Here is a 13,640-nt window from a genome sequence, read left to right as displayed (position 1 = left end):
CCTCGCCAGCCGATGCATTGCGCCCTGGCCGCCGGCCGTACTCTGCCAATGCCTTGCCCTGCCCTGCTGTGGTCGTGGTCGCACTAGGTCCCGCGTTCGCGTTGCCAGCGGCTAAGCTCAGTGCCACACCAATGACTCCCTTGGCTGCTTGCGCGTTGGACAGCTGCCTACTTTGCCGTCACCTCGACATCGCGTTGCGATGTCCGTTGGCTGGCACTACCCACTGCGGCGCCATGATGCGTCTCGTCGCTTTGCTGCAGCGGCTGTGTAGATGTCTGCCTGGAGCACGCCCTGAGGTTCCCCATGGCTAGGCACGTCGGAACGAGTGTTGACGCCGCAGATGAGCCATGCCATTCTAGGACCTCCCCTGTCTCTGCTGTTCCCTTGCTGCCGTGATGTTTTCTTCCAATTCACCGTAGTGGTTGCACCACGTTCCAATTGGCCTTGCCCGCAGCTCCATTGGGCAGTCGGTCGCCCATCCTGCCCCTCATAGCCGCCTGTAGCTCAGTCCTGTGCGCCAATTTTGAAGGGCCGAGCTTTCGGGTCCTTAAGACCAGGAGTGCCTGCGCCGTCGGCTATCATCGCCACCAAAGTAGCTCAGTCAAATCCTTCGCACCACTAGCCTCCCCTTCAATCGGTTGTCACCATGCTCGCCACATCCTAGACCCTACCGCTATAGTGCAGCCCATGGCGCGGACGTGCCATTACTGTGCTCCGCTGCACTCATCGCGCGCACGTGGCCGGCTCGGCCTGAGCCATCTCCAATCGTTTCTTCACGTCTTCCGATTCCGTGGTGAGTCGCTGGTACTCGTCCGCTCCTTGCTTTGTCCCGGCTGTGCTGATGTTCACCGGAATGGCATCGCCATACTTGCAGGGTGCCCACCGTCGTGGTCCAAGCTCGCTGCGACGTCTCGGTGCGTGTGTCTCCGCCCTGCGATTTGCGTTCGCACATAGGTGAGTGTCGGCTCTTTATTTTAGTAAGGGGAGGGCTAGGGTGGCCGATGTAGACATCCAGTGCCACGCCGTCGTGCCAGTGCGTGCCCTGGATGGTCAGGGACTTTTGCCACGGTGAAGACGTAGAAGTCGGAGGGTGCTGTTGTAAAAGCGCAGACTGATTCAATAGTGACTTAGAGTTCGCTGTGATTTTGTTGTAGTTCGGGGGTGCCCGTGCATAATCGCCTTCATGCGTAGGCCGTCACCGTCATGGGCCGTTGGTCGGCTGGGCCATGCCTCTACGTGGGCCGTGCGCTGGCCTACCGTCGCGCGTGGGCGGGGTAACGCGCTGGATCGGGCCACGCGTTGTGGGCCAGCAAAGGAGGTTTCGGTTTTCATTATTTCCTGAAATTAGAAATGCTTAGTTATTTTCTGTTATGAATCCAACTTCAATAAATCATAGTAAATTGCATGGTTGTCCAAAAATAGCGAAACTAAGTTTGTTAGGTTCGCAAAAATGTGATCTACCTGTTAGTATAGTTAGTTCACCATTAGCTGTTAGGATGGTAGGCTCATAAGATTTAAATGGAGAACTTAGAATTATATCGATCAATAATTGCATGAATTGTTGTGGCAAATCGACAATAGTTTTAGCTTCAAAATTGTTATGGTAGGATCCTTAGACCTTTACATACTTGCTATAAAATGGGTAGCCGTAGAGCGAGTCGCTTAATGGCGTAGTTATTATCCTTGCTTTAGGGTATGTATCGTAAACTGGCATTAGGAGTAGGAATATCCGTAGTCACCGCAAGAATATATGACACGTTCATACTTGTTAGTAGTGCTGGTACGTAGCTTAGACTTTAGTGGGTAAATCTCACTTAGTAATTTAATAAGGGTACTTTTGCATTGAGAATTGTTGTTGCCATAGTGTTAATCATTGCATCGTCATTTCATGTAGATCACAAACAGGTAGACTTCGTACCCGTCGGAGATCCGAAGTACGACGAGGTGATCGAGGAGTACGAGGAGGAGCTCTTCACACAGGAGGGAGCCCAGGAGCCTGTTGGTACTGACCTTGCTGACCCAGCACCTGCCCAAGGCAAGCCCCGGTGCATAACCCCTATTTTTAAATGATCACTGAATATATTTATATGATATGCATTTATGTTACAGGCATTTTATGGAAGCTACATGCATAAATATATCCACCATGAGTCCTACTAGTACAGGTCGAGTAGCTGCTATGCTCAGGATGTCGATAGCGTGAGTAACCTGTCGTTACTCGCAAATAGGTGATTAAACTATGATATCAAGATGAAATAATGGAAAGGAAAATGGTGACCGGATAAGGATGTGGATTTGGTACTGGTGGGTGTGAGGGGTTGTGTCCTGCGGCCAACAGGGCATAGCCTGGTTACACTTTTTCCCTATCTGTGTCGATTAAGGACCGGTCGTTGCATATGACTCTAGGCAAGTCACAGATTATTGTCCTGAGCACATACTTGGGTATGGGCACAGGGAAGGCTTGCTGCTCTCTTGTCGCGGATCCGGCTCTTTCTGGACGACTGATGGGAAGAGGAGGTGGTGGAGGTCCTTGCACCGCACTGAGTCCAGGACTTAGAGGCGGGGGCTTGGAGTCCAAGTTTGGATGGGGACCTGGACACCCGGGATAGGAGAGTGGTGGGTTAGTCCTGCTTGTGCCTAGGGTACAAGCGGGGCGTGTGTCTTCGGGGCACCCAGCTGGGCACATTGATTCGCGAATCGCCGGGTTATCCGGTATGGCTTGTCTGCGGTTTAGCACCGTAGTAAGAACTGGAAGTGGAAAAAGAGAAGGAACAATATCGATTGCTCAACTCTTGCTTGAAAGTAGAACAGGTGCTTATATAGATTGACTAGATGAAAACTTAATACGGCTGATGATAATAATGTATCAATAAGGACTCACTATTAGTATTGCCTTTTGCTAAAAGAGAACCAGCAAACCATAAAGCCTAGCATATTCCTTGGAGTCAGGAAAGTATTCCCACTATCGGATAAGTCTTGCGAGTACATTGTGTACTCAGGGTTTATTTACCCCTGTTGCAGGTGACGCTTGAGGAGTTCCTTGTGTGGAGGATCCATCTGGTGGGCTCAGATGGAATCCTCGTTATCTTATCGCTAGATGTTATCTTTTAATATTCCACTGTTTATCATTTCACACTCTGTATTTGGTATTGTAATAATGTACTTTTCAAGAAACTCTAATGTGTGAGATGGACTTGTGTTGTAACTCATTTTCATTATTGGATCCTTGGGAAAAATGTGGATCTTTTGGGTTCTCCCTTGGGGTGTGCCCGACGGACACCACTCGCGGTAGTTGCTTTTAGGGTGCTTAGTGTCTGATGGAAGACGAGTGCCTCCATCAGTACGCTATTTCGGGTGGTTCTGCCACAGTTGGTACCAGAGCCAATAATGGTCACGAGTTCCTCACTCTTTTACAAAACTAAAAGTGGACCAATAAAAGTTTTGTGAAAAGTAGGATGCGATTAAGTTAAGTATAAGCCCTAGCTATATGGTATATCTAGGATAGCGGCACTGGTTTTATCTAATCAGTTTCTGTAGGTACACTGACTTACGTGACGTAAGAAATCGCTTAGTATACGGAAAGTGAGTGTGCGATGTGCCAAAAATTTTACGAACGCCGCTATATTCTAGCTTGAGTGAACGTATAGGTCGAAGCATGCATCATATAATAGCATCTTACTTGAACTTGGAATCACCCTTCACGTGTAATGAAAGTAGTAAATTGGTAGGACTAACTTATTGAATGCCTTAATAAATGTGCTGCCATTTCTTTAATCCCTAGATCCTGATCGGGAAGGTGTCCTAATGGATGGTTCATCTCTCTTATAGATGAATCTGAGATCTGGACATGGGAGCACCAATTTGGGAGCGGCTAATGAGGGCCATGGTGATAGTGCTCAGGCCTTTAAGCGTGACAACGAGGGAGCTCGAGAGGTTCCACCTTTGGTTCCTCATCCTTTCCCGCCGCCGCCGCCACCTCCGCTGTTGTTCGCCGCGGAGGTCATGGTGGAGTTATTGGCTGCTCGTTAGGAGTCAGCCGCTGCTCGTCAGGAGACAGCTCGTGCCATGGAGATTATGGCACAGGCCATCGCGGGTCTCGCCCGTGGAGGCCCCGGAGGCAACGGTGGGAATGGGGGTGGTGCTCGTCATCCTGAGGGACAATCCTCTTACCAGGACTTCCTCAAGACCCACCTGCCCATGTTCACACCGTCGGACGATCCATTGGAGGTGGAGCACTGGCTTCGCACGCTGGAGCAGAAGTTTCGCCTGCTCGGAGTGGCCAACGAGCAGAAGATGCACTTTGCGTCCTAGCAGCTTTTGGGGTCCGCAGGTGCCTAGTGGGAGACTTTCCAGGCCGTGGAGCTACCGAATCACCCAGTGACATGGCAGGAGTTCTCCACCGCCTTCCGCGAGTTCTTCATACCTGCTGGTGTTATCCACCAGAAGGTGACCGAGTTCATGGAGCTGCGTCAGGGGAGCAGGACGGTAATGAAGTATGTGACCCAGTTTAACCACTTGGCTCAGTATGCTGGTAGTCAGGTGGACACGGATGACAAGAAGAGAGATTGTTTCTTTCGCGGTCTCACTCCTGCTCTTCAGGAGAAACTATACCTAGGAAACTATCTGACCTTTGGGGCACTGATGAACGCCGCCATTGCTCTTGAGGGTTTTCAGCGGGCATCCTAGGCGGATTGGAAGTGAAAGCGGGTGGTAGCTGGATCCTCCAGCCATCCCCATACTCAGAAGGTGCAGATTGTTAGGCGGGGGCCCTATCAACCATCTGGCGGGCCTCCGTACCAGTCACCCCAGCAGACATCATAGATTTCCGCTACTCAGTACAAGGCACCTCAGTAGCAGGTGCAGCCCCAGCAGACTCAGGGACAGCAGGTCCCACCTCGTTAGGGATTCGGGAACAAGCTTGGTGCTTGTTTCAAGTGTGGCAAAGATGGCCACTATGCCAGGGAGTGTCCTCAGCAGCAGACAGCTCAGCCGTCTCAGCCGTCTGCAAATTCTAGGCTGATTAAGAGGACTTTCATCAAGAGGAAGGTGCCCAGCAGATCAGGTCAGGTGCACTTCACGGATGCTCAGTAAGCTGTGCAGCAGGAGACAGTTATGGCTGGTACGTTTACCATCGAATCCCATCCAGCTTTGGTGTTGTTTGATTCTGGTGCATCGCATTCCTTTATGAGCATGGGGTTTGTAGAGTGGCACAACTTATCACTATTGGCTATACCGTATGCCTATAAGATCCGTACTGTGGGTTCTCAAATGTTCATCAATACCTGCACGGATACAGTAAGTTTGGTATTAGCCACCCACACTTACTGTCTACAGTTCATGATAATGCCTGGGCAAGGCATTGATGTTATTCTTGGAATGAACTGGTTGCGGGTGTATGGGGTAGTATTGGATATGAAGAGAAGAAGTGTAGAGTTACGGCTTCCATCTTCTAAGGATAGGATGTCTCTCATCATACCCTCAGAACTGGTCTTACCTGTTGCTGTCCATGCTGAAGCCATTCCTGATCTTACCTCCATTCTAGTAGTATGTGAGTTTCTAGAGGTTTTCCCTGAAGATCTTCCTGGATTGCCACTGGACCGTGAGGTAGAATTCTCCATTGAGCTTGAGCCTGGTACTGCTCCTATCTCTTGGCGTTCGTACCGCATGGCTCCGAGAGAACTGGCAGAAATGAAGAAGCAACTAGAGGAGTTGATGGACAAGGGTTTCATCCGCCCAAGTTCTTCACCATGGGGTTGTCTAGCGATTTTTGTGAAGAAGAAGGATGGTACTCTGCGGATGTGTGTGGATTACCGCCCCCTCAATGCAGTAATAGTTAAGAACAAGTATCCTTTGCCCCGCATAGATACTTTGTTTGATCAGTTAGCTGGTGCCAAGGTATTCTCAAAGATAGATCTCCGATCGGGCTACCATCAGATCAAGATCAGGCCACAGGATATACTAAGGACAGCTTTCTCTACTAGGTATGGGTTGTATGAGTACCTAGTGATATCTTTCGGTCTCACCAATGCCCCGACTTTCTTCATGTACCTAATGAACTCAGTCTTCATGCCGGAGTTGGATAAGTTTGTGGTAGTGTTCATTGATGACATTTTGATCTACTCCAAGAATGATGAAGAGCATACCTGTCACCTCCGGATAGTCCTAACTCGACTCAGAGAGCACCAGCTGTATGCTAAATTTAGCAAGTGTGAGTTTTGGTTAGATTGAGTGCAGTTTTTGGGACATGTGTTGACACCTGAGGGCATTTCTGTAGATCCCAGCAAGGTGCAAGATGTATTAGATTGGAAGTCTCCTAGGTCTATGCACCAGATCCATCAGTTCCTTAGGCTAGCTGGATACTATCGATGTTTCATCCCTGATTTCTCCAAGATAGCCCAGCTGTTGACACAAAATGTGACGCACTGTGCCTCACACACAGCAAGCCGAAAAGCGTGGCTTCAAACGGGTTCCCGGGTGTTCGTGATCCGGAAGCGTGCCAGTCAGTTTGACCTGAAAACTAACAAGGGATAAAACAATTAAATGTCAAACCGGAACATGTCGGGTAATACCAGACAGTTCCACATATACAGCCCTGAAGCCACTTACAACGACATATAGCTATAGAGAGCTGTCTGCCAACAAGTTCATAAACCATTCAGCTAACCGTAAGATGAATGCACGTAAAGACCTAGTTGCCGAATGCATGTGCATGGGAAGACATGTTTGAACAAGTGAAAATTAATTATGAGTTAATGCATAACCAAGCTCGGTAGTCCAGCCGAATTGGGGTCCATGAAGAAGGAACGTGCAAATAAAAAATGATTAAAACTAATCCAAAACATGCATCTGTCGCACGACACCTGGTTTCGTTAAAGCTTAAACGTGATTAACATGCATGAACCCACAACATGTGACAATCTAGATTAAAATAATTCAACCATTATGAGCGTGTTATCTATCTGCAAAGGTAGTATGAAAAAGCAATGGTCGTTGAAGCACGAATAAAACCATAAGAGAAAGAGAAAGAACCGAACAATATCAATCTAGATTGGGCAGAAGTGTGTTACAAATATATAAAAGGTTCAAACATGCAACACTGGATAACTTAATGAATCTATTTAGATTTGCCATATCTAATATAGAGCCGATAACTATCTCGCTTTCACTAAGCATATTAAGCAAACGCCTGCCGCACGGTATCTACTCATAAACAAAGCATAAGCAAAGACTTCTTGATTGTTAAGCAAAGATCCGCCGCACGACCATTGAAAACAAACAAGACTACTTGCATCACGTCTAAATCCACCGCATGATACTAAACATGATAACAAGGTTGTCGGAACTTACGGAGGTCGACGGATCGATGACTCCTCTTGAAGAACTCGACGACACGACAAAAGGACTCGAAAGTTGGCACGGGGCCGGTTGTATTGATTTGGTTGTGTACCTCTATTACAATGGTCGAGGGTCAATATTTATACCCTAAACAAAACATGAGTCCTAGAGGACTGCGATTTACAAAGGAACCTTTAAACAAACTTGGAAACTTACGATTCCTTACCCTAAACTTCTAGATTCCTTTATTATTACAACTTTCATCTTTCCGATCGGTCTTGCCTGCCATCTTCTGTTTTTCCCAAATGGAGTTACCGCCTTCTGGGGTAACCGACCGCACAATCATTTAGCCGACCGCTTGTTTTGTTTGCCGAACACCCTTCTTCCCGCATGCGGGTCTACCTGTCATCTTCCAGAATCGACCAAAATCCAGTGTTAACACATGCCCCCTCAATTTCGGGATAAAAGTGGTTTTATTCTAAAATTGACCACAAGCTCTTTCGTCCTCCTAGGTCATCACCGTTCAATACCGCAGCCGCTGCCCAAAAATTCAAGCTTTTAGCGCAACCTCGGACCTACTTCGAATCTTCAATGGCGACCCAGGATGAAATCCCAGAGGTAAACTTTACTTATATTCGGCAACTTTCATCTGATCCTCCCGCTCCTCTTTTGATTTATTCCTCTTTGATTTCAATCACCTTCTAAAGGAATACACGAGCCAGATTTTGATCCCCTATGCTGCCAACCCCGACTCCTATTTCCTCGGCCCAATGGGAAATCCTGACCCTTCTGAAATTATTGAGAAGGAAACCCAAAGAATTCCTTTCAAGTCTGGGATCACCTCATCAAACCGATGGCCAAACACGTTCAAGAATTGGCCATTTCCCCCAATCACCGGATGGCGTAATTGGTACAGGAGAATGCTGGAGAAAAGCAGTAGCCAGTGGGAAAGTCAAGACATCAGTCATTGTCTAGAATTATCCTTAGCAGAAACACCCAGGAATGATTCCCTTTTGATAGCAGCTTCCCTTTTTTGGTCTGACACTATCAATGCCTTTATCTTTGGTCATGGTATGATGACCATCACTCTAGCCGACGTGTTCATGATGACTGGCTTGAACGTGTCATTGCCAGTATATCCCTATAAGTACAAAAGCAAAAGTAATCAAAGAGCCGTCAGCTCTGGATGTGGGTGGGTCAAACATATTCAGAACTATATGAATGCATCTGGCACCGTTTCTGACAAAGAGTTGAAAGCCTTCATGAATATGTGGCTATGCAGATTCATCTTCTGTGGAAAATCCAATGAACCAACTCTGAATCACATGGTAATGGCTGAAGACTTAGCTGCAAGCACTCAGATCTCACTAGGCAAATATCTTTTAGGGTCTGTTTATCATATGATGCATCAGATTACTCTTCAGATGCGCCAAGGTGGAGAAATTTCTTGTGTGAATGGTCCCTGGTGGCTAATTCAAATGTGGCTTCAGCTATATATGCATCAAATAACCTCTGTGAGCCTCTTCAATCTAAGTTTTCCTTCAGTTAACTATGCTGAAGGCAGTACAGCAAAGGTTAAGGCTTGTCAGACTTATGGGGAAGCAGCATCATCTATAAGCATTGACATAGACATCGGTCATTTCTTCAAGCTATTTTTCAAAGGATTCAGCAATGTGCTCTGGTTTCCTTATAGAGAAAACGAAAATTTGACTTTGCCCTGCAAGTTTAGCTATGAAATTGGTTGTTCAGGTCAAGAATCCACGGAGATTTTCAACTCCTTTATCAAACCTTGCACTTTGCCAGCCAAATTTCATCATGGGAGGTTAGTGCAATCCACCTATGAATTCTATTATCCAAACATGGTGGCCAGACAATTAGGATGTGGCCAACTGCCTCCAAAATTCCTCTTCTCAACAATCATAAAGTTAAGGGAAGTAATAACAGAAGGAATGGAAGCCAAGAAGATCTTTGAATTAGGATGGGAATTGCCAACATACGAACCATCTCCATTTGGGCTAATAGATGTTGCTCATCCCTTCTTTGTTTCTTGGTGGCAAGAATGGCATGCTCATATCTTCAATATACCAGTTCATTCCTTATGCAAAAACTTGCAACCCGATTTTGCTTCTGACAGTGAGGTAATTTCATTATGCCCATCATTTCTTGCTCTTGAATCCACTTCTTATTTTAACATCTGGTCATGCATAGGATCTTGAGTTTACTCTCCCAGCCAAAGCAATCCAGTACTATTCGGCTGGCCCCAAGCCTGCTCTGGGGTTTGATGCTCCAAACTTAAAGGAATTCATGAAAACTTCTGCAACTTTGGACTCAGCACCTCTAAAGGCACTCATGAAAATTCCTGCTACTTCAGCTGCTGCATCTTCAAGAGGAAAAAGCAAAAGGAAAACACCTGAAAGTTTTCTCTTACCCAAGAAACCAAGGACCAAGAAAGCCAAATTATCTCTTAAGGTATGAACCTTTTATTCTCTATCAAGTTACCAACCTCACTTAGCAGTAAACCTGACCACCTCTTACATTCATTGCTTCCATTGCAGCCACAAGTAGAAATACCCACACTAGGCAATACCTCAGCACCTATAGAACCAACCCCTGAAGTTTTTACTGAAGATGAAGAAATACATAATAGCGAAACTTCAGAGACTCATGAAGCTAAAGGTTCAAAGGCTCATAAACCTAATGAGACTATAGGTAACATTGTTCAACCAATTCTCTTTTTCTTTCTTTTAAACAACATCTATCTCTTATGCTCATTATCATTTACTTTACTGAAAATAGATGAAATCTTAGATGAACTGGCAAGGGAAACTTCTCCTGATCAAGCTCTAAACCTATCCCTTCTGAACCTTCAGCCAAGTTCTTCAGCAAGCCAGGGCGTAACCCATCCTGATGATCAATCAGCTCAGCAGGCAACTCTTTCCATTGGAGGTGGAGCACTGGCTTCGCACGCTGGAGCAGAAGTTTCGGCTGCTCGGAGTGGCCAACGAGCAGAAGATGCACTTTGCGTCCTAGCAGCTTTTGGGGTCCACAGGTGCCTAGTGGGAGACTTTTTAGGCCGTGGAGCTGCCGAATCACCCAGTGACATGGCAGGAGTTCTCCACCGCCTTCCGCGAGTTCTTCATACCTGCTGGTGTTATCCACCAGAAGGTGACCGAGTTCATGGAGCTGCGTCAGGGGAGCAGGACGGTAATGAAGTATGTGACCCAGTTTAACCACTTGGCTCAGTATGCTGGTAGTCAGGTGGACACGGATGACAAGAAGAGAGATTGTTTCTTTCGCGGTCTCACTCCTGCTCTTCAGGAGAAACTGTACCTAGGAAACTATCTGACCTTTGGGGCACTGATGAACGCCGCCATTGCTCTTGAGGGTTTTCAGCGGGCATCCTAGGCGGATTGGAAGCGAAAGCGGGTGGCAGCTGGATCCTCCAGCCATCCCCATACTCAGAAGGTGCAGATTGTTAGGCGGGGGGCCCTATCAACCATCTGGCAGGCCTCCGTACCGGTCACCCCAGCAGACATCATAGATTTCCGCTACTCAGTACAAGGCACCTCAGTAGCAGGTGCAGCCCCAGCAGACTCAGGGACAGCAGGTCCCACCTCATTAGGGATTCGGGAACAAGCTTGGTGCTTGTTTCAAGTGTGGCAAGGATGGCCACTATGCTAGGGAGTGTCCTCAGCAGCAGACAGCTCAGCCGTCTCAGCCGTCTGCAAATTCTAGGCTGATTAAGAGGACTTTCATCAAGAGGAAGGTGCCCAGCAGATCGGGTCAGGTGCACTTCACGGATGCTCAGCAAGCTGTGCAGCAGGAGACAGTTATGGCTGGTACGTTTACCATCGAATCCCATCCAGCTTTGGTGTTGTTTGATTCTGGTGCATCGCATTCCTTTATGAGCATGGGGTTTGTAGAGTGGCACAACTTATCACTATTGGCTATACCGTATGCCTATGAGATCCGTATTGTGGGTTCTCAAATGTTCATCAATACCTGCACGGATACAGTAAGTTTGGTATTAGCCACCCACACTTACTGTCTACAGTTCATGATAATGCCTGGGCAAGGCATTGATGTTATTCTTGGAATGAACTGGTTGCGGGTGTATGGGGTAGTATTGGATATGAAGAGAAGAAGTGTAGAGTTACGGCTTCCATCTTCTAAGGATAGGATGTCTCTCATCATACCCTCAGAACTGGTCTTACCTGTTGCTGTCCATGCTGAAGCCATTCCTGATCTTACCTCCATTCTAGTAGTATGTGAGTTTCTAGAGGTTTTCCCTGAAGATCTTCCTGGATTGCCACTGGACCGTGAGGTAGAATTCTCCATTGAGCTTGAGCCTGGTACTACTCCTATCTCTTGGCGTTCGTACCGCATGGCTCCGAGAGAACTGGCAGAAATGAAGAAGCAACTAGAGGAGTTGATGGACAAGGGTTTCATCCGCCCAAGTTCTTCACCATGGGGTTGTCTAGCGATTTTTGTGAAGAAGAAGGATGGTACTCTGTGGATGTGTGTGGATTACCGCCCCCTCAATGCAGTAATAGTTAAGAACAAGTATCCTTTGCCCTGCATAGATACTTTGTTTGATCAGTTAGCTGGTGCCAAGGTATTCTCAAAGATAGATCTCCGATCGGGCTACCATCAGATCAAGATCAGGCCACAGGATATACTAAGGACAGCTTTCTCTACTAGGTATGGGTTGTATGAGTACCTAGTGATGTCTTTCGGTCTCACCAATGCCCCGACTTTCTTCATGTACCTAATGAACTCAGTCTTCATGCCAGAGTTGGATAAGTTTGTGGTAGTGTTTATTGATGACATTTTGATCTACTCCAAGAATGATGAAGAGCATACCTGTCACCTCCGGATAGTCCTAACTCGACTCAGAGAGCACCAGCTGTATGCTAAATTTAGCAAGTGTGAGTTTTGGTTAGATTGAGTGCAGTTTTTGGGACATGTGTTGACACCTGAGGGCATTTCTGTAGATTCCAGCAAGGTGCAAGATGTATTAGATTGGAAGTCTCCTAGGTCTACGCACCAGATCCATCAGTTCCTTAGGCTAGCTGGATACTATCGATGTTTCATCCCTGATTTCTCCAAGATAGCCCAGCTGTTGACACAAAATGTGACGCACTGTGCCTCACACACAGCAAGCCGAAAAGCATGGCTTCAAACGGGTTCCCGGGTGTTCGTGATCCGGAAGCGTGCCAGTCAGTTTGACCTGAAAACTAACAAGGGATAAAACAATTAAATGTCAAACCGGAACATGTCGGGTTAATACTAGACAGTTCCACATATATGGCCCTGAAGCCACTTACAACGACATATAGCTATAGAGAGCTGTCTGCCAACAAGTTCATAAACCATTCAGCTAACCGTAAGATAAATGCACGTAAAGACCTAGTTGCCGAATGCATGTGCATGGGAAGACATGTTTGAACAAGTGAAAATTAATTATGAGTTAATGCATAACCAAGCTCGGCAGTCCAGCTGAATTGGGGTCCATGAAGAAGGAACGTGCAAATAAAAAATGATTAAAACTAATCCAAAACCTGCATCTATCGCACGACACCTGGTTTCGTTAAAGCTTAAACGTGATTAACATGCATGAACCCACAACATGTGACAATCTAGATTAAAATAATTCAGCCATTATGAGCATGCTATCTATCTGCAAAGGTAGTATGAAAAAGCAATGGTCGTTGAAGCACGAATAAAACCATAAGAGAAAGAGAAAGAACCGAACAATATCAATCTAGATTGGGCAGAAGTGTGTTACAAATATATAAAAGGTTCAAACATGCAACACTAGATAACTTAATGAATCTATTTAGATTTGCCATATCTAATATAGAGCCGATAACTATCTCGCTTTCACTAAGCATATTAAGCAAACGCCTGCCGCACGGTATCTACTCATAAACAAAGCATAAGCAAAGACTTCTTGATTGTTAAGCAAAGATCCGCCGCACGACCATTGAAAACAAACAAGACTACTTGCATCACGTCTAAATCCACCGCATGATACTAAACATGATAACAAGGTTGTCGGAACTTACGGAGGTCGACGGATCGATGACTCCTCTCGAAGAACTCGACGACATGACAAAAGGACTCGAAAGTTGGCACGGGGCTGGTTGTATTGATTTGGTTGTGTACCTCTATTACAATGGTCGAGGGTCAATATTTATACCCTAAACAAAACATGAGTCCTAGAGGACTGCGATTTACAAAGGAACCTTTAAACAAACTTGGAAACTTACGATTCCTTACCCTAAACTTCTAGATCCCTTTAT

General features: G+C 46.4%; 1 pseudogene; it reads right to left on the bottom strand.

Moving 5' to 3' along the window:
• Positions 1–12,979: 12,979 nt before the first annotated feature.
• Positions 12,980–13,640, bottom strand: part of LOC136526636 (clathrin light chain 2-like) — a 2,997-nt pseudogene continuing 2,336 nt past the window's right edge.

Source organism: Miscanthus floridulus, chromosome 19 (assembly GCF_019320115.1).
Source record: "Miscanthus floridulus cultivar M001 chromosome 19, ASM1932011v1, whole genome shotgun sequence".
Lineage (NCBI taxonomy): Eukaryota > Viridiplantae > Streptophyta > Magnoliopsida > Poales > Poaceae > Miscanthus > Miscanthus floridulus.
The sequence above is the reverse complement of the archived record's forward strand: the minus strand, read 5'-3'. Positions and strand labels throughout refer to the sequence as shown.